Genomic DNA, 22,235 nt, shown 5'->3' on the forward strand with positions numbered 1-22,235 from the left:
GCTTACCGGCCGGTGCAGGCTCCGTCCGTCTTCTAGGCAGCAAGCATGTTCTGGTCCACTGCGAAGTAGACTTGTAGGATTGATTTATTTATTTGTCCAGTTTGGTAACTTCCTTCCGTACCTGAATAATTGTAGGACAAGCAGCAACTTGCTTGGACTCATGAATAAGGCAGTGGCATAGGCTTTGCCTCTGTTAGCTCATTGCCGCCTCCGGTTTCATTCTCTTTGTGTCTTTCGTGCAAAGCTCATGATCATGCATTCATTCAACTGATTGGTACGGAGTGCTTATGCTCCGTGTTTCCATGTTGTATGCTGTGTGGAGGCTTCAATCTTGAATCTCTGCTGCTGGTAGTACCAAAATGTTGTTGGATTGCTTGGCTTGAGGACGAGCTTGGAAATGTCTTGGTTGCACAGTAACCCATGGCAGCGGCCACCGCCTTTTGCTGCCTGCTTGTTCTAAGGCTCGATCTCCACTCCTATCAGCAGCGGAATAGTGTCCGGCTCCGGTTATAGGACGATTGGTGATTCAGTAGTTGGTGAGCCTTCGGCCTTCGCCCATGCTTGGAAAATGAATTTTTCTTTCTTTCTTTCTTTCTTTCTTTCAGCACCACTATTTATGTACTTGGTTCAGTGAATTGAGCAAACAAAAAGTGGTCGGAATTCCTTTAATCTCACTTCTAAAGAAAAGGGAACTTTACCATCCACTTGGACCACTTTTTTGCAATGTTTGACAAGTTACAGTTTCATGTGTTTTGACTTTAACTTGATTGTGTTTTTTCTATTCCTTTCAAAAAAAGAAGAAGTCAAAATGAGTGTGTTGAACCGTCTCTGCCTCTCAATCTCGCACGTAATCGCATAGATAGTATTTTGGGTCAAGGTGGTCCAATCCTCGATACAGAAAATTCCCACAAAAATAATATGCCGACAAACGAGTGTAGGATTCATCAAAAGCATAAAACATTTATTGGATTTATTGCATGGGTAGCATGATTGATTGTCCAAACCCTGCCCTTACATGTAACAGCCGAGGCAAATGACAAGACACTTCAGAGCAAACACATTACAAAGATCGGAGGGGATTGACCACATGACCGATGAATAGAACCACACCGGAAGTGTCTTCTCGGATAAGGAAGAGGAAAGGATGATCCGCGATGAAATCCATGTCTGAGGGCGGACTTGCACTTAGCAGGACTGCTTTAGCAATAGTTGCTGCCGCAGCCTCGGTTCCTGTTTCATTCACTTCGACAAACGTTTTGTGGAAAACGGATGAGATGCGGAGGCCATGTGGCATTGGGGAATCCACCATCTCCGAAAGATCTGCTTCATCACTGAATGGCAGTTGCAGACCCAAATGTTTGAGCAAATCGGATGCTTCAATTCCAAATGATATCTTGAACTTCGGGAGCTTGAATTGCCTGAGTGCAACCTTCTGCCTTGGGATATGGCGCTCCAAGAGTTCTGGCTCAGCACTCAACTTTTCTGCCAAGCTCCAGATACCACTTGGTGCTTCTGGAAGAAGGATGTACATGGAGAACTGCCTCTTGTCCCCACCTTGCTTGTAAGGAAGCTTAAGTACCTTCAAGCCATCAGAAGAAGAAATGTATTGTTCTTCTGAGCTGTACATGAATGGTGTTTGAATTGAGCTCCCATCAAGAAGGTAGAAGTAGTCGCTTTTTGTTACACGTGAATCAAACTGGTCTGTCCAAGCTCCTTTGAAATAAAGGGCATTGCCAAGAACAAGTCTAGTGGTGTTGCTAATAGACCCCGCGGGGAGAATATCTTTGATGAGACCGGTTGTGACTTTCTCTACCCATGAGTTCACTTGAGCAGTAACTTCCGCGGCCTGGACCAAGTCAAAATAAAGAAAGCTCAGTTATGTAATGAAAATAATTTGGCAACACTATTGTGCTACCCAGTTTGAAAAAAAATCTCTCAAAGTACAAAATATTACAGTTGCCAAGAATGCAAAGCAGAATACTAACGTTTTACAAAGCATATCTATGTATAATAAAGTTTCATACACATAGTAAAATCATCACATACAACCACAGACGACAGAAAAATATTCATATGTGCATACGAAATTGATTAAATGGTCATCACAACATCTCGAAGCACCATTTTTCAATACCTAGGAAAATTCAGCACATAGATATCGGCTATACATACTCCTATATGTACACTACTCTGGACCACAATAAGCAACATGACAACACGACGATGAATATTTCCACGGTATCATAAATTCAGATGAACAACAATTACATTTCAATAATTAAGTTGGACAGAAATGCCAAGGGATTAATAAGTACTCCATGCATATTACAAGTACGAGCTAGACAAAAATAAATTGCATAAATCTGAATGGTTTAACAGTAGGGTATTAAGACAGATCTATTTTATTTTACCCAACCAACCGAGATACTATATGTCTGTAACTATAGAAAGTTGAAAACGGTGCTAGAACTTCTAGTGTTAAAAACAGTGGTACAGATATAACCACTTAATTTCAAAAGAAAAAGGACTATAACAAATCTTGAGGCTTTTCTAAATATCAGCATAAACACAATACCACTATATTACATCAGCACAAAACAAGCACTTTGGGAGAAACAGTGGCATATGCCATAGTTATTTAACTTTGTACATGATAATGCCATAGATAACGAGCAAACCTTTTTACCATGTATTTGTTTTATGGTGAAAACCTTGTCGTCATTTTGGGAACGGGCTAGGTAAAGAAGGGGGGTCACCTTAGTTTGGAAGTCCACGGACTGAGCTTCGGCCTTGTATTTGCACACTGCAAGCTCCTGGAAGGATGGCTTGAGCGGCAGCGATGCGTCCACGAAGACGCCGTTAGCGAAGGCGACGCGCGGATATCGGCATAGGACGCGTCGGCAAGCACGAACTGCACCACCTGCTCGGCGAGCGCGTGGAGCCTCTCAGCCTCGCCTTCCCCCAGTGTAGCGACGAGTTGGTCGCGGGTGGCGCCCCCCGCGCCAGCGGTGATGAGGCTGAGCGCGACGTGAAGGGAAACCGGAGAGAATGCGACATTGTTGGCAGTAGATTCGGGGTTGGATGAGATAGTGGAGGCGAGGCGAAAGCCGAAGCGGGTCTGGTGCGCAATGGAGAGGCGGACGTCGGTGGCGAGGGTGGTTGCCATGGCTGGGGTAGTGGTTCGTTGGGCTTTTGTTAGAGTTGAGAGAAAGATGGGTGATTGGGAAGTGTTGTTTTCATGGGTGAATTGTGGCTATTTAACGGGAGCCACATGCTAAGGATCGAAGCATCTGCGTCATAAAGCAAGATAAGTGGTTTGTTGTCTTTTGTGTAATTAGTCATTGTCGTGTCATTTCGTATATATGTAAGCAACCTAAGCTTATCCTATCAGCTTAGTGTGGCGCTTCCGGTCTGATCTTTCCGTACGTCTGAGTTCTGTAGAACATCGGATTTGTGGTAGACCACTACACGCCTCGTAACCTTTTAACCGGTCATTTTAAAAGAATTGTTCATTTTCTTAAAATCACACAACTGATTAGCAATACTGAGTTCCAAGCTTAAGATAGCGGTGCCAACCTTTAAAGTTTTAACTAGTAAAGAAGATGTGCATGGCATTGCATAATTAGGATTCTCATCACACAACTGATTAGTAGTACTAAGTTCCAAGCTTGAGATATAGCTATACCAATGTGTAAAGTTTTAACTAGAAAAAGAGGATTTGCATGATATTGCATGACAAATCCTAATTGGGATTTGCATCACTTGCCGTGGGGTGTGGGCTTAACTTGTGGTCAAATTAAAGTTTATGATCCAACGGATGACACTGCGGCATATCCAACGCTACCCCTAGAAGATGACAAAACTGATAATATATTAGTATGTGCTTTTCATCACTTCTGCTAGTTCCCCTAGAACATCTGATTTATGTGGAGTTTGCTACACGTATCGTGACCTTTTTGTTGTTTAATTTAGAAGCTTGGTATTTTCTTAAGATCACACAACTGATTAGTAGTACTAAATTCCAAGCTTGGGATTCCAATGCCAACGTCTAAAGTTTAACTTGTAAAGAAGATTTGCGTGATATTGCACCATATACCAAATTGGGATTTGCATCATTTGTTGTGGGGTTGGGCTTAGTTTGTGGTTAAAATAAAGTGTTATGATCCAAAGCAGGGACGGACCCAGAAAAAAAAGGAATGCGTGTACACTTTTTTCTAAAAAAAGGTCTATTTCAATTGGTTCGGATGGGCCTTGAAAATCAGCTAATTATTACTACTCCCTCCATTCCTAAATATTTGTCTTTCTAGAGATCTTAACAAGTGACTACATACGGAGCAAAATGAGTGAATCTACACTCTAAAATATGTCTATATACATCCGTATGTGATAGTCCATTTGAAATTTCTAAAAAGACAAATATTTAAGAACGGAGGGAGTACATGGTAAAAAAAATCCCAAAATTCTAGGTGTGTCATGGCACACCGCTTAGGTACGCCATTGATCCAAAGTGGAGCAAGACTCCATTCCTCAAAGAGAAAAATTCACTACAGGTCCATTTACTTGCGCTGGCGTTAGCTTTAGTCCCTGTGGTTACAAATACCCAAAATACAGTCACCAAACTTGCTCTAAGGGGTCATCTATGGTCCATTATACGGTTTTGTGTACGTATGCGCTGAGCTGGCTCGAGTCAACCGATGCCAAGTGTGCATTGACTGCCACATGTGCCCAGCCGCTCGATTACGCATGCACACAATTATTTTTTGCAAAACTGGCAGTTATTAAAAGATCTGCCCCCCCTCCCCACCCGGTCGTACACCTGGTCGGATCGAGCCACACCCGCTCGGACCGAGCCCAACAGTTGCCGAACCGAGCCACTCTCCCGCTTCTCGCTTCTCCCCTGGTTCGTCGTCGCCGCCGAGGTGGTTCGTCATCTCCAGCGTGGGCGAGCATGGCGATGGCTCCATGAGCTCGTCGTCGGCGCTGCGCCGCCGCCCTCCGCACCATTTGGGAGGGGCCTGCATGACGTCCCTCTCACACCGTCGCGTCGCGACGACCATGCCTCGCCACCCCTCTATGGTACGTCACCGTCGCTGGCAGGTATTGTGCTTGATCTGTCCACGAAAGCTTCGGGGAAGAGCTTGCGTGCGAGTCAATTGCGCACAACTGCTAGGGTTTGGGCTATTTCTCTCCCTTTTTGCCACGAATGGTGTAGGGTTTAGGGTTTTAGCAGAGGACGTTTAGCAGGGCCACAGATCAAAGCTAGGGTTTCTGATGTGCTATGGATCTTGTATCTAGAGATGGTCTAGGGTTTGCATAGCAAAATTAGGGTTTGATTTTGGAGCATGTTAGGGGGAGGCCATGCTCGCTTCTCCCCTGTTTCTTTGCTTTATATGGCCTGGTTGTTGATAATGATATGAGATGATCGTTTTGCGCATGAGATGATCATTTTGCCCATGAAAGATCATATATTTGGTCAATGGAGGCCATGAATCCGTGCTTTCTTTCTGCAACATGTATGAAATTTGCTCTGTAAGATAACTGCATTTATATGTGTTAACCTGTCTGAATATTGACATGTCTGAACTTGATTTAGTACAATAATTGGACATTGACACTGAGCATTGCCACTTTGCTTGTTTTGGTCCAATTACATTACTTTACTGCTTGCTCGGTACCCTTGGTTAGGTCCTGCTTAATCAGTTAACTGAGCTACTGGTGGTTTGATACAGTAACCGAACTTTTGGAGTTAATTGAATATTTTCAGCTTGACTGAACCTTCATAAATGTCTCTGTTTATCTTGTTTGAACATTGCAACTTTGAACGTTTTGCAGGACCCCTAAGCAACCAGTTCTCTGTTGAGGTCATACATGGTGGCTATATCCTTTATGCAGGCAAACATAGGGATTACCACAAAGGCCACTCCATTTGGTATGGCTACTGTGACATAGATAACCACAAAACCATAAAGATCAGCTGCATCATAAAAGCATCATAAAAGGAAGATAAGTGGTTTGTTGTGTCTCTCTTAATTAGTCACCGCTGTGTCATTTCATATATATGGAAGAAACCTGAACTAATCCCATCTCGAGTTAGCGTGGCGCTTCCGGTACGTCTGAATTCTGTAGAACATCATATTTATGGAAGACCACTACACGCCACGTAACATTTTAACTGGTCATCTTATTAAGATCACACACAACCGATTAGCAATACTAAATTCCAAACTTGAGATAGCGATGCCAACCTGTAAAGTTTTAATCTTCTATATCTAAATAGGGGAACCCCACTAGCTGATTTTCCTGCCTCCTAATGAAGCCACGTCATTTCAAGTGTTACAACCGTTGATGTAGTATACCTCATTAGTCTAGAGCCGTCTGATCAGAGTTGATGAAATTTACTAAGACCTGCCACCGCTAAGTGGGAAATAACGATTCATTCATTGGTACTGTCCCGCTCGCTTCCTAGGCCTTCGGTCAAATTTTCGTAGGTGGGCTGGTAGTTGGTGGGATTTGAGCACGTTCTAGCCCGTGGAAAACAAATAGCCCATGTATCCTACCCACATCACGTCAGAAATATTATCCTCCATCGTGCACCCTATTTGCCCCATCCAGCCGCCGCTCCCAACCCAGTCCACCAGCCAGCCGCCGGCGCGACGCTACTACTCCCCGGACTATCCCTCGGCTAACCACCGCCATGTTGATCGCTCCCTGGCCAGTCTTCCGGTCAGCCTCCGCCATGCCCGACGCTCTCTTGGCCAGATGGCGCCGCCGCGACCGAGGCTCCTCAGCCTCCTGCCACCACCACCGCGACCGAGGCTCCTCCACATGCCGTCGCCGCAACGACCGACGATCTCCCGTGCATTAATTCTCTTCCCGCTACCGCTCTATAGCCACCACTACCCTTCTGCCTCCACGACGTATGATATCCCAGCCACAAATGCACATGAAACGGCCTGCCGCACCACACAATTCCTCCCCTCATTACCTCGCCTTTCATTACCCTGCAGATGCGGAAGAAAGTGGGTTTAAATACCCCTATGTAGTGCCATCGTCATCACAGACGCCTTCTCGCGTCCCATCTGGAAAGAGGCCTCCGGCCTGGTAGCGGCACACTCTCTGTTTCGAGCAGCCTATGATTTTCTCATCAAGATGCTTATGCCTTTGAATCTTCTCAGGTTGCGTTTCAGATCAAAGGTGCTCTGCTCCATGTTATGCTTCAAACATCTCTTGCCGCTGGGAATTGTTTCATTACTTCACAGGTCTCTTACTCTCTTTGCATTTTTCCAGATTGTGCCTTACTCTTACTTTGTCATGTGCAGGAATGATAGACTACTAATATGAAAAATTAGGCTTTCAATTTTCGTGGTACTTGCTATAGTTCTTCTAGATACATATTGCTCATCCAAAAAAACTCTCTTTGTTGCCCATATTATTATACCTGAATCACTGCCAATAGGTACTAGATGAACTAACCGGAAAGAGGCAAGGGGTATCGATTCATGTTTGCATGTTGTTGAAGAGTATCATGGAATTGGATATGGGCTTTTCTCAATTACCAATCACTTTTACTCTGTAGGAAATTTTTTTATCCCTTTCATGTTGACCATTTATAATTGTTCATCTCCCTTATACCGTAGAAACAAGATTATCTTAGTTTTCTTCTGGGTTGGATAGTTCAATTAGTTATTCGTAAAAAAATGGATAGTTAAATTAGTTAAATGATTATATGTGCATGAGTATGTTTGTTAGCAATGCAACATATGTCTTTTTTTAATTTAAGACAGACTGTGGTGTTCATGTTGATTCTATCAACATTTTTGTTATCCTCCTTCTGCACTCCCCTAGATTGCACTCCTAGATCGCAAGGTGTCGGGCATTTTGCTTCATAGATATCTTGCTACTTGCATTGGTAAGCACATACTCATCTCTAAATTTAATTGTTTACACATGATGAGCATACACAACTTATATTTCTTTCCATGCATATTACGTACCATTGAATTTCTTCCCCTGAATTATTATGTGCATTGCGTTTGTTCAAAACATATAGGCTATAATCTTCTTCCTTTTAAGGCGATTGAGTGCATATGGTTTACAAAGATGGATGGTGCCAAATATTCTTCGATGCATCTTCGTAGGCATTCAGTCTCATGCAGTCATGGACACCCCCACCATCAGTCATTACATGTTGTCACCCCTGAAATAAACCAATCTACTGCTTCAACACAAGTGTGTAGACAACATAGAAATAGAGGTTAGTTAGGATAAAGTACTGCAAATTACCCTCAATATTTCTATGAACGGACCACTGTATTAGAGAATGGTTTCACACATTGTGCAATAAAAATGGACTTGGCATTACTAACACATTAGTTGTTCCTCATAATGTCCACTGCAGGCATGTGCAGATATCTTTTCAAGTAGAATCAGAAAAGAAAAATCTTTTCAAGTATGTGACAAAATGATTTGATTGTACCAGATAAAAAATGGAGTCTAATGCTAGGTCATCCTTTTCACCAAGTGAAACGGCCAATGAAATAGATATTCATCGAGAGTGTCGCTATATTGCACCAAATGAGGCTGTTTGGCGCTTGCCTAAGTATGACATTCACCATACATACCCGTCCACAGAAAGACTCCCTGTTATTCTTGCTGGAATGAAGACTGATTCAGTACCTCAGATCCCCAAAGGTCATGTCATAAAGAAAAGCTTCTCTATCGCTAATGCACAAGTGTTGCCCTCTACAAAGGTTAGATAATTTCTATTAATTCAGAAAGTATATTCTTCCTAATTTCAACCAAATTTGCCTGCAAAATACTAACTTGAACCATGTAATATCTCCAGCCATCTCCAATCAAAGAATTGACGACCCATTCATCTTCAATTATAATAATCGAGAGGTTTGCCATGAATACCAATGTAGAAGTTACAACCTCTATCTAAACACCGCTGACCAATTTTTTTCTTCATAGTCCAATGATCCAATCACCAGAGGACTCAAACAATACTACATATCCCTCTTGCCTAGCGGCAGATATTGACACTGAGGAAAAACAAAACAAGTATGCTTAGAACTCTCTGTACAAATCAATCGGCAGATATTCAACGGGAAATTCAAATGTCAATTTTTTCTTGCAGGCACTCTTTAGCTAAAAGGATCACTGAATTTGCGGAAGATGAAACTACCAACAAAGAGAGGTATGAACGGATAACAATAATCCTATTTACCATATAATTTCTCAACGGTGCAATATTTATCAACAAGGTGTGTAGCAAGCATGTAACACGCGAAGGGCCGAGATCCACAGCAAGCCAACGATCTGGCAAGTGTTTGTTTGATTTCACGATTTCAACATTTATCATTGCATAAACTCTCATCCATAAATTCCCGTAGCAACGCGCGGGGTACCATCTAGTTAGTATAAAGAAGATGTGCATGGCATAACATAATTATGATTTACGCCACACAACTGATTAGTAGTACTAAATTCCAAGTTTGAGATAGCTAGTCAACGTGTAAAGTTTTAACTAGAAAAGAGGATTTGCGATATTGCATGACAAAGCCTAATTGGGATTTGCTTCACTTGCCGTGGGTGTGGACAGATAACAACTTCTTTCGCTCGCGCCGCTCCCGCGAGCGGCTGGGCGAAACCCCAGCCCGTCGCCGCCGCCTCCCACACTTTCGCCTCCCCCTCCCTCGCCACCGCCAGGGGATGGCGCCGGGCAAAGCCCGTGCGTGCATCGGTGGCGGCGGGGTCCTCCCCTCCCCACGAGGCGCGGGCGGCGCGGGACGTCCGGCTCCCGTGGTGGCGCGCATGGCCAGGTACGACGTGCAGGCGAGTGGATCTGGCGTGAGGGCGGCCAGGTGAGGGCGGATCTGGCGAGGGTGTGGTGCGGCCTGCCGCGGAGGCGGCCAGGCTCGCGGATCTGGCACCGGCGACGGCACGCGTCCAGGGCGAGCGGGCGTGGTGCACGGCTTGGCCCGGTGGCGGCAGGGCGAGGGCGCGCGCGGGCGCGGCCCGGGGTGGGCGTGTCCTGGCGCGGTGGCGGCCAGGCGAGGGCGCGTGGAGGTGCCTTGGTGTCGGCGCAGGCTGGCGGGGCGGCGCCCCTCCGGCGTGTGGCGGCCGGATCTGGTCAAACCTGGCCAGATCTATGGTGTGTTTGACGCGCGCCGGCCCTGCGCGCTGGTCCTATGATGCTGGAGCAGGCGGCTCCGGCCGTGATAGATGCAGGATGCAGGGACTGATCTGGTCACTGTAGGCTCGCAGTGGGCAGGGTGGACCACGACTCCATGGCTTCTACGACTAGGTTCTGCGGCGGTGGCGGTGCGAGACTGCATGGACGAGCTTCTATGGGCACGAGCGAAGGTGTGCGGCGATACGGACGAAAGTCCTGCACGACCAGAGGCCGGTGGCGATGGCACCTGTGGGTGTCATTTTCCTCCTTGGAGGCATCACCTGAGGTGTGTCGGCATCTTCCTCGTGCTCGGATGGTGGTTTGTCTCCGGGCGAAATCCTAGGTCCGGTGTTGGATCGGCGTGATGGCGGCGTGTTTGACGTCGTTCCTCTGTTGGGAGCATCACTTTTGGAGACACTTCCTGGAAGCTCTTTGTGGCGCTCCTCCGGTGCTCACGCTGTTCAAGGTGAAGCTCTAGGCGCAATGTACGACATCATCGATGAGTCCAAGACGAAGCTCTTTCTGGGATCGATCAAGTCCCGCCATCTACCCCCTGCTTCCTGGGTGGATGGTGCGTTGGCGAGGGAAGTTGTAGTGGGAGCTGCTGCTATCTTCGGAGGTGATCGGCGTTGTTCGAGACACGGTGGTGATGCTTAGCTTAGGACAAGTGCTTCGGTTGTGTAGTCATGTTGTTTGTGGTGGGTGTAGCTCTCTGCAGCTATTAGGGCCGCAGTTTTTTCTTTCTCTTTTTGATCTTCGGATCTTCACCATGTTGTTCTTCCGCTGCTTTCTGCTAAATCTGAATCAAGCCAACAATTTGTTGGATCTTTCAAAAAAAAACTTTTGTGTTATGATCCAATAGACGATACTGCGGCATTACCCAATGCCACCCCTAGAAAATGACAAAGCTGATAGTATGTGCTCTTCATCACTTTTGCTACTTCCCCTAGAACATTCGATTTATGTGGAGTTTGCTACATGTCTCGCGACCTTTTGGTTGTTCAATTAAGAAGCATAGTGTTTTCCTAAGATCACACAACCGATTTGTTGTACTAAATTCCAAGCTTGGGATTGCGATGCCAATGTGTAAAGTTTAACTACTCCCTCCATCCCATATTGTAGGACATTTGTTGGCACTAGTGTAGTGTCAAAAAACGTCTTAGATTATGAGATAGAGGGAGTAGTAAAGAAGATTTGCGTGATATTGCAATGTATAAGGTGACTTTATAACATTGGTTTACATGTAATGTAAGCTTATCTTCGTATTTTCAGTTGAGAGATCATAACTGTTACGTTTTTCTTTTTGTTACAGAAATGCCCCCTTTACAGCCATTTGTGAATAACCAAATTTTAAGTGAGGACTAATTCCCGACAAACCTTTGCTCAGCTGTTGCCCACCTCCCATAATGCTTTTATGGCAGGCTGCCACTGGGCTCTTTTATCCTGGTCCTGCTTCTTCTATTCACCTTTTCTAAGCTTATCATGCAGCTCCATTCCTTTCCTCAGCTGCTCTCTGTGTACCTCCTATCATCTCTCCTGGGTGAACTCTTTTGCTTACCCTCCATTCCATCCAGCTGCCTTGCTACCAGTTTGCCTCCTCCCTAGTGATACTGATGAGGACATCAATACCATTGTTACACCCACAGCCCTTGCTGCTATACATACTGGACCAATTACTAGAGCTCACGCACGCACCTTTGCCTCTATCAAATACTGCTCTAATGTTTGGTTGTTTCCTCGCTATAGCTCTTCGGATAGGTGATAGCTTTGGAAATTTCCCATTCCCGACAGGTCCTATTGTGATTCGAAAGTTGTCACCTTAATGTAAATATTTGATGAGTAGCAATACCAAGCATTTGGCTTCAAAGTTCAGACTTCCTTCATCGTATACACACTTATAACTACGCCCTTTCACATTGATGCATTTTGAATAGTTACGATACATGCCTCTTCGTGGACTAGTGATTGCTATGAGAGCATGGGGTCGTTTAGTCTTATACTACTATGTGTCTTGTTGTTTTCACTTGTAGTTTACGGACATAGGTGTTCTGTTTAGATATTGTTTTGGTATATATCCATGTCGATCTCACTTGCATCTGTAATGCTGCAAGTGGACGATGGCTCCCCAACTTTCGGCTCGCTCCCCACGCTTCTCTCCCACCCAAGGTTTTGGTTACCGCTCGAAATTTCGAGATTTACCATGGTTACTGCATATTTCTGCCCCCTCAGTAAATGGGCATTTCCAGCATTTTTCTTTTGAGTTTTTGAATTTTTTTTAATTCAAACGCTCAATGTATAGTAAAGTGTGGCAGCACCTCACAGCATGCGTGTAGACATGTTCCACTGAGCTAATAGCTCTTTAATGATAAATATAAGTTCAAGTGCTATCTATATCTATTTTGCAAGAATTTGAATTCAAAATTCAATTATAAATTTCGTGGTAACCGTGGTAACCATGTTTACCGGTCCTCCTCGGTAAAAATGCCCCATTCAGTAACCAAAACGTTGCTCCCACCCACCCCCGCGTGTCAGCTGCTCGCTCCGACGGCCGGCGGACACCCTCCCGTCCGTCGGCTGCTCGACGGCCGGCGGTCACCCTTCCACAGCCCCACCTGACGACCGACGACGAGCTTCGGAATGTCTTGCTGTACAGCAACCCATGGCAGCGGCCACCGCCTTTTGTTGCCAGGTAGCAGCGGTGGCTGCCATTCTAAGGCTCGACCTCCACTCCGATCAGCAGTTGAATGATGTCCGGCTCCGGTTGTAGACAATCGGTGGTTCAGTAGTTGGTGAGCCTTCAGCCCGTGCTCGGAAAATAGATTCTTTTTCATTAAGCAGCACTATTTATATACTTGGTTCAATGCATTGAGCAAAGAAAAGGTGGAGGGCATTTCATTTAACCTCATTTTTAAAGAAAAAGAACTTTACCATCCAATTGGACCATTTTTTTTGCAATGTTTGACAAGAATCTAGTTACAATTTCATGTGCTTTTTACTTTGACTTGATTGTATTTTTTCTATTCCTGAAAAAAGAGAGTCAAAATGAGTGTGTTGAACCACCTCTGTCTCCCAAACTCGTAGGTAGTGCCATATCTAGTAATTTTGCTCAAGGTGGTGCAATCCTCGATACAAACGATTCCCACAAAAATAATATGCCAACATACGAGTGTAGAATTCATCACAAGCATAGAACATTTACTGGATTTATTGCATGGGTAGCATGATTGATTGTCGAAACCCTCCTCTTACATGTAACAGGTGAGGCAAATGACAAGACACTTCAGAGAAAACACATTATGAAGATAGGAGGGGATTGACCACATGACCGATGAATAGAACCACACCAGAAGTGTCTTCCCGGATAAGGAAGAGGAAAGGGTGATCCGCGATGAAATCCAAGACCGAGGGCGGCGGTGCTTGTCGCAGGACTACTTTAGCAATAGTTGTTGCTGCAGCCTCAGTTCCTGTTTCGTTCACTTCGACAAATGCTTTGTGGAAAATGGATGAGATGTAGAGGTTCTGTGCCATTGGGGAATCCACCATCTCTGAAAGATCTGCTTCAGTACCGAATGGTAGTTGTAGACCTAAACCTTTGAGCAAATCAGATGCCTCTATTCCCAAGGATATCTTGAACTTGGGGAGCTTGAATTGCCTGAGTGCAACCTTCTGCCTTGGGATATGTTGTTCCAGCAACTCTGGTTCGGCACTCAACTTTTCTGCCAAGCTCCAGATACCACTTGGTGCTTCTGGAAGAAGGATGTACATGGAGAACTGCCTCTTGTCCCCACCTTGCTCGTAAGGAAGCTTAAGTACTTTCAAGCCATCAGAAGAAGAAACATATTGTTCTCCTGAGCTGTACATGAATGGTGTTTGAATTGAGCTCCCATCAAGAAGGTAGAAGTAGTCGCTTTCTGTTCCACGTGGATCAAACTGATCTGTCCAAGCTCCTTTGAAATAAAGGGCATTGCCAAGAACAAGTCTAGTGGTATTGCTAATAGATCCTGCGGGGAGAATATCTTTGATGAGACCGGTTGTGACTTTCTCTACCCATGAGTTCACTTGAGCAGTAACTTCTGCGGCCTAGATCAAGTCAAAATAAAAGAAAGGTCAATTATGTTATAAGAATACATTGAAAAGTACTATTGTGTCACCAATGTTTTAAAAAAATCTTCTCAATGTATAAAATATTATACTTGTGCTGAGAATACAAAGCAGAATACTAAGGTTTTTGCAAGACATTTGTATATGTAGTAAGGTTTCACACACATAGTAAAATCATCACATACAAGCACGGTGATAGAAAAAAAGCATATGTGCATACGAAAATGATTAAATGGTCATCACAACATCTCGAAGCAATATTATGCAATACCTACGGGAGTTCAGCACATAGAGATTGGTTATACATATTCCTATACGTATGCTACTGTAGAGTACAACAAGCAACATGCCCGCACAACGATGAATGTTACCAAAGTATGGTAAATTTGTGTAACCAATAACTACAATTCAATAATTAAGTTGGACAAAAATGAGAAGGGATTAATAAGTACTCCATGCATATTGCAAGTTTGAGCTAGACAAAAATAAATTGTACAAGCAGCCTGAACGGTTTAAAAGTAGGATATATTAAGTCGAATCTATTTTATTTTACCAACCAACCCAAATACTATATGTATGTACCTATAGAAAGCAGGAAATTGTTCTAAAACATCTAGTGTTAAAAACAGTGGTATAGAAATACCCACTAAATTTCAATGGAAAAGGACTATAACAAATTTTGGAGGCTTAATTAGTTAAATGTAACACAGTACCTCTATGTTACATCAGCACAAAACAAGGACTTTGAGAGAAACAATGGCATGCCATACTCCAGCCTCAAAATAATTATGACATAGATAACAGACAAATTCTTTTACTCTGTATTTGTTTACCGGTAAAAACCTTGCCGTCATTTTGAGAAGGAGCAAGACAAGGAAGGGGGATCACCTTAGTTTGGAAGTCTACGGACTGGGCCTCGGCCTTGTACTTGCACAGTGCGAGCTCCTGGAAGGATGGCTTGAGCTGCAGTGACGCGTCCACGAATACGCCGTTGGCGAAGGCGACGCGTGGGCTGCCGATGTTAGACGCGTCGGCGAGGACGAACTGCACCACCTGCTCAGCGAGTGTGTGGAGTCCCTCAACCTCGCCTTCTCCCAGTGTCGTGGCAAGTTGGTTGCGGGTGGCGCCCCCCGCGCCAGCGGTGATGAGGCTGAGCGCCACGTGGAGGGAGACCGGAGAGAATGCGGCATTGTTGACAGTAGACTTGGGGTTGGATGAGATAGCGGAGGCGAGGCGGAAGGCGAAGCGGGTCTGGTGCGCAATGGAGAGGCGAACATCAGTGCGAGGGTGGTTGCCATGGCTGGGGTGGAGGTTCGTTGGGCTTTTGTTAGAGTTGAGAGAAAGATGGATGACTGGGAAGTGTTGTTTTCATCGGTGATTTGTGGCTATTTAACGGGAGGCACAAGCCCTGAGATATGCAAAGGTTCGAAGCATCTGCGCCATAAAGCAAGATAAGTGGTTTGTTGTCTCTTGTTTAATTAGTCATCGTTGTGTCATTTCGTATATATGTTAGAAACCTGAACTTATCCTATCTCGAGTTAGCGTGGTGCTTCCTGTCTGATCTTCCCGTACCTCTGAGTTCTGTAGAACATCGGATTTGTGGGAGACCACTACAAGCCTCGTAACCTTTTAACTGATCGTCTTAAAAGCATTGTTTGTTTTATTAAAATCACACAACTGATTAGCAATTCTGAATTCCAAGCTTGAGATAGTGGCGCCAACCTGTAAAGTTGTAACTAGTAAAGAAGACGTGCATGGCATTGCATAATTAGGATTTGCATCACACAACTGGTTAGTAGTACTAAATTCCAAGCTTGAGATAGCTATACCTGTGTGTAAAGTCCTAACTAGAAAAGAGGATTTGCACAATATTGCATGACGAAGCCTTATTGGGATTTGCATCACTTGCCGTGGGGTGTGGGCTTAACTTGTCGTCAAATTAATATGTTCTTTTCATCACACTGTGACATATCCAACGCTACCCCTGGAAGATGACAAAACTGATAATATGTGCTTTTCATCACTTTGGCTAGTTCCCCTAGAACATCTGGTTTATGTGGATTTTGCTACACATCTCATGACCTTTTTGTTGTTTAATTTAGAAGCATGCTATTTTCTTAAGACCAGACTACTGATTAGTAGTACTAAATCCAAGCTTCGGATTCCGATGCTAGCTAACGCGTAAACTTTAACTTGTAAAGAAGATTTGCATGATATTGCACCATATAACAAAATTGGGTTTTGCATCATTTTGTTGTGGGCGTGGGCTTAGTTTGTGGTTAAATTAAAGAGTTATGATCCAAAGCAGAGCAAGATTCCATTCCTCAAAAACACCTAAATAATGGCACCACGTCATTCAACGCTACCCATGCATTTGCATAAAACCACTACAATTGGAGTTTAGGGTTCCGAAAAATGATCACATTCTGACTTCGTTGCCAATTGGGGTGTGGACTTAACTTGTGGCCAAATTTAATCGTATGATCCGACGACGGCAGGCTGGGGAGGTGGACACGGGCACGTCTACCTATCGCCTGTAGCGAGCCCGAAGTTTGTGTCGCCTTAGTTGCATGTATATTGGGCCGGCCCAATAAACAATTCCGTTCCTGCACCATCCAATTTGCTATAAAGTCGCTCAACATATGTAGCTTCGTGTGACAGAATTTAGTTACAAAATTAGGCAACAAATATTTATGTGATATAAATACATCACATATATAAAAATAGATTTCCATGTATTTTTTTAATCCATGAATGTGAAATATATTTTCAAAGATTATCTTACTTAAATTTTAGAAAATGTTCATTGTGCCTTCAAAAAAATGTGAATGCACTGTAATATAGATTTCTATGTATTTTTATAAATTACATTAATATATTGCATCCTTTGTTAATTATGTTAATATATTTCAAACATTATGTTAATTATTACTTTTAAATGTTCACCGCACCTTCAAAAAATGTTAATGCTTTAAAAAGAATCATGCAATTTATAATTTTTTTTGTAACATTAGAAAACATTCCTTGTATTTAAAAAATATTCACAAGTTTAAAATTTTGATCATAACAATTTCCAAACTGTTCATATATTTTTTAGAAATATTGCATCATTTGTAAAAAAAAAATTCTTATCAGTCAGAAAAATCATGACATTAAAAAATGTTCATGTGTTTTATAAACATGTTTCATGACATTTTAGAAAATTGTTCTTGCAATTATAAAGAGAAAATTCATAACATATAAAAAGATGTTCGTGACATTTTCCCAAAATATTCTAGCACTTTAACAGATATCTACATGTTTTAAACAATATTCATGTCATTTAAAAATATATTCAACGTGTGTTTAAAAAAGCTCACTTTATATTTACAAAATGACAATGTGTATTTTTACTAATACTAGTAGACTGCCCGTGTGTTGCCACGGGCTCTTGAAATAGTTTGCAAGAGTTACATGTTAACTTTCTAAGGCCTCGCCTTGCCGTAGATCCAGACCCCCGCCACTGATGCCACCCCGCCTAGGCCGCCGCCTGCCGCCGCGCTGCCCCATCGCGTTCGCCTCCACTCTGGCCACCCCGACCCCGCCCGCCTCCTTTCCGGCCGCCTTTGCCTCCTCTCCGGCCGCCTCCACCTCCGGTCCATCCTCCGCCCGGCCCCACTCCATCCGCCTCCTCTCCGGCCCTGCTTCGTCCGCCTGTCTCTCCGGTCCGCCCGCTGCCCCGCTCCGTCCGCTTCCGCCCCGCGCCGCACGCCGCCGCCCCGCTCCGTCCGCCTCCGCCCCGCGCCGCACGTCGCCGCCCCGCTCCCCGCTTGGCCGCCGCCCGCTCCCCGATGGCGCCGAAGAAGACACTGAAGGGAAAGTTCGGTTTCTTTGGCATGAGGGCGAAGCCCTCCGTGAACTTCGGACTGGAGTTCTTCGACGCCGGGCAGCGTTGGTGGCTCGGCATGTATCCCACCGCCTATGAGGCTTCTCGTTCCTATGGTGGCGGTGTGGCGTGCCGGACGGCCGAAGACGGACCTAAACTTCCTGAAGGGCGAGTCCCAACCGGTGGCGGAGTGGCTCGTGCCGCAGGGCATCTGGATGGAGGAGATGCCGGCTAAGAATGCGAAGAAGAGACAGGCGGTGTCGCTCCCGGCGAGAGCGACGAGGCGTCGATGGCTTGGTTTGCGCGATTTGCAATTTGCTGCAAAGCCATCTCTAATGAAAAGCTATTTGCTACATTTTTAAATAGGAAAATTATTCCGATCAGCCAGCCGTAACTCAACAGACCAATCTATAATGAAATGCTATTTGCTATATTTTTTAAATAGAAAAATTATTCCGATCAGCCAGCCATAACTCAACAGACCAATCCGAACCCACATTTTCTAAAGTAAAGAAATTATTTCCCTTGATAGATCGAGATGCCAAAGTGTCATTTGCCTGACTGCTATGTTCCTACACACGCAGAGCAAATTATTTTTCAAATCAAGGAATTAAGAAAAGGAAGAATATCATGATGTTCGTGGCACTTGCCAGGTCTGCCATGCTACCATGGCATCGTCTTTTTAGTCTCTACCCACATGCCGAGTTGAGAAATAATCTTCAGATATACCCACCGCTAACACACTCACTGTACATAATGGCCCTTGGCTGATTGATTTGGCTGGCTGTTAACCCAAGCACACAACATACAAAATCAGTTAATGGCCACACGTATGCATTGTTTACTTTATTCCAATTGTGATGCAATCGTGACACCTACTCGCCCCGTCCGCTCGCCCATCACGGTAATTGCCTACTCGCCGCTGGTGCCAACCGCTCGACCTCAGCACCGCCGCTCGCCACTCAGTCTCCATCGGCTGCCCATTGCCTCTTGCGGCACCCGCGCGCTCGCTCGGCCCAATGTTGTTGATTGGAATGTGGGACTGAAGGTAATCCATGGACAGGTTTCAATTCTGCTTGCATCAAACTTTGGTACTTGTCAATCCATCTAACGCACAAAAAAATCTCTCCTCCCTCCTATTCTCCTTCGCACCGAACTCCTTTCTGCTTTGCTCCCCCGAAACTCTTTACGTAAACTTCAAGTAGCATGAGAGTTTAGTAGAACAAAAAATCTATATATCTGAAGAAATGATAGTACAAGCAGAATAGCAGACTAAAATGAATGGGAAAGTGTTGGTCATGTAACTATTGCCATTTCCAATAGATGTACAATGCACAAAGTGGCATCATCTTCAATTTATTTAGCTATCTATAATTGGATTAGCAAGTATGTATACAATCAAATTCAACATGAAAAATTCAGTAGAATCTGAAAAATTCATTAACCCACAGCAAATTTGTAAACCAAAATTAAGAGTAGTGACAATGAATGAAATATCTAAGATGATGTGGGAATATAAAACAAGAATTTAGCCAGAAGACTAATTGTACTCACAGGTCACAACAAGGCAAAAGTAAAACAATAGCTATATGCGAAAATCATAAACTTCATGGATTTGCTATAAATAAATAATCAGTGAGAGGCGGGACATGATCGAAAAATATATAAATAATTTAGAGAAAAATATCTAAATATTTAAACATAGGAAGACAGATATAAGGCATTAAGTAGGTTACATGTCTCTAGTTCTGTAACCTTGTGGCTTCCATGGTGCCAAACATGTTTTATGGTTATTGCATCATGCATGAAACAGAAGGACAACGCCGAGTGAATTTTTCCAATGTGAACCGACATTTTACTTGCACTTACCCTAAGAGTAAAGTTTCTAGAAAATAAAGTAATGCATCGGATCAAATATATAGTCAAGATACATGCAGAAACAACATCCATTAATGAAAAGGCCCAACGTATTGTCCTACTCCAGACTTACAAGATACTGGAGTGAGATCCTCACCTCTCTCTACGCAACGTACACCAACTCTAGAAGCATCAGCCTCAGCCTCTCCTCCCTGTAAACCAAAGCAACCCTGCAAGCAAACCAAATCAGTAATAAAAACTGAACCAAATCAAGCCAAGAAGCAAGAGATTTCCACCTATCACGTGTGTGCTCTAGCTATTTTGAGCAAAACCGCATGGCAGCAAGCCCCTCAAGCAGCTCTGCCGGGTAAGGTCTGATGAGCGAGAAGCTAAACACAGCTCCATCTTTGATGTCTCTCTCTTCTTAATTTGGTGCCTCTCCTCAGCTGGCCTGACCAACAACCTAGGATGGGGAGGGGAGGAAACGAAATGACCTACATACTCCCCTTTATAATAGTAGTAGATATATACTTGCCAGGCGATGCGCCAAATAAAAAAACTACGTTTCGAAAATACATAAGAGAAACAGTAAAATGTACAGGCATTTATCTCACATCAAAACTAACACTACTACATCTCAGATGTAATCACTAACATATTTGAAATTCCACTATGATGACATAATTCCAAAAGGCACAACTTATTAGATAAATAAGCAGATAAAAAATGTAATATACTGACTAATATTCGATCACTTGTATCTATGAGTTGGTAATCTGATAACACCTTCATACAAATTTACAAATACAGTCAACGAAAATTTCACAGGAATATCATGCATAATACATCCTCTATATACATAAACTGGTATAGCAAACTGAATATAGGAATAACTTTAATTGAGGGTTAGACAACGAAGTGTCAAGCAACGAACAGTTACTCCAAAGTGGATAAAAACAAGATTTCTGGAAGACTATTTGAGTACAATTTAGACACAGAGAAGCTCATAATTCATACAAACAGCAATATATCTCAAAGGACAACTATACCACATAATGGCAAGCAATATATCCTTCCAGTTCATGGGTCGAACACGATATGATGGGCTCGACATTTGCATGTAAAATGGATCCACATAACGGCGGTCCTTAGTACTGGTCTAAGAAGGAGATGACCTCGCTTGCTGCTGGCAGAATCTCTGCACATGATAGTAATTTCAAACAAATTTTCAGTCACGAACCACTAATAACGATACCCAAAATTTTGTACTGAATTAAACTAATTAATGTCTGTAATCATGCTTTCTACCACAATTAAACTAATTTCTTTGTTGAGTATATGCTCCTATCATCTTGACCAGTGTCTATCCAGCTTCCAAATCCTTTCCCAAAAGATTAACACCACACAGACATCGTAGTTTAGGAATCATTATTTAGAACAACATAATTCCTCTGGTACCCAGCAATTGCTGGCTTCATATTAATTAATTTGACGGTGGCAACAATTTACAACTAAATCCTGATCAGGTGCGAGTGTGCAGTTTAGAGCTTTAGCTCAACTGTGGGTGCAAGAAAGGAATTAAATTCAATATGTAATAATACTCTCAATAACATCCAGCGCTTATGCAAGAAGATTTTTTTTCAGTTTTGTGTGCCACTACCAACACACCTACAAACTTTTTTTAATTGACATGAAATCAAAGATTTTAGAGCCGCCTCACCGGTGAAGAACTGGAAGAACTTGACAGGGAACATGATGGTCTCCGGCATAACCTGCGTGGCACTATCGATCACCATGACATCATCTCATATCATTTTGGGCTTCTCAGAGATGCTCGGCAGCCAGGGGAGCCTCGCGTGGAGCTTTGCCTGTTCCGAGTTGCGTTCATCGATGGCAGCTGAGGCGTCCCCAATGTTCCCATCCTTTTTCTTGGTCTCCACAGCAGAACCCTCTTGCCCAACGCAAGTGGTCTGTAAGTAGATTGACAATACCCTAAAAATGATCAAACAGTACTTGACGTATTACTATTGATGACTACAAAAAATGTTGCAATCAAAACAAATGCATGAGGTTTGTCTTTTTATATAGAACATATGCATTCTAGTCCAATATCAAGGCCTTGATGCAACACCAAGAAGTAGAGATATCTCTTTCATCAAATTATGTCTTATAATTTTATAAACCTTCTCAAGGAAAAACGTAGGTTAAATTTTTAGTAAATTTCACTTCTACATC

General features: G+C 43.6%; 2 long non-coding RNA genes and 2 pseudogenes across 8 annotated transcripts in view; 1 reads left to right on the forward strand and 3 right to left on the reverse strand.

The window, feature by feature from the left end:
* Positions 1 to 946: 946 nt before the first annotated feature.
* On the reverse strand, positions 947 to 3,213 carry LOC119312046 (annotated as a pseudogene).
* A 3,382-nt stretch (positions 3,214 to 6,595) lies between these two features.
* LOC119306322 lies at positions 6,596 to 9,299 on the forward strand. Of its 2 annotated transcripts, XR_005148924.1 has the most exons (6): positions 6,596 to 6,917; positions 7,008 to 7,101; positions 7,176 to 8,750; positions 8,846 to 8,901; positions 8,974 to 9,063; positions 9,140 to 9,299. It is a non-coding gene; the product is annotated as an uncharacterized LOC119306322 (long non-coding RNA). The 2 variants fall into 2 exon arrangements; XR_005148923.1 differs by having other exon boundaries at positions 6,596 to 7,101.
* Positions 9,300 to 13,338: 4,039 nt separating this feature from the next.
* On the reverse strand, positions 13,339 to 15,576 carry LOC119306323 (annotated as a pseudogene).
* Positions 15,577 to 19,170: 3,594 nt separating this feature from the next.
* LOC119312047 overlaps positions 19,171 to 22,235 on the reverse strand; it is a 4,513-nt gene continuing 1,448 nt past the window's right edge. For 5 of the 6 annotated variants that reach the window (XR_005151212.1, XR_005151214.1, XR_005151215.1 and 2 more), the window contains 4 exons: positions 21,721 to 21,992; positions 21,050 to 21,198; positions 20,297 to 20,463; positions 20,076 to 20,230 (listed from right to left, as the gene is read on the reverse strand). This is a non-coding gene — a long non-coding RNA (uncharacterized LOC119312047). Of the gene's footprint in view, positions 19,339 to 20,075; positions 20,231 to 20,296; positions 20,464 to 21,049; positions 21,199 to 21,720; positions 21,993 to 22,235 lie in introns of those variants that run through there. The other variant, XR_005151211.1, reaches the window with a different exon arrangement.

The sequence above is a fragment of the Triticum dicoccoides genome, chromosome 5B, assembly GCF_002162155.2.
Source record: "Triticum dicoccoides isolate Atlit2015 ecotype Zavitan chromosome 5B, WEW_v2.0, whole genome shotgun sequence".
Taxonomy (NCBI): Eukaryota; Viridiplantae; Streptophyta; class Magnoliopsida; order Poales; family Poaceae; genus Triticum; species Triticum dicoccoides.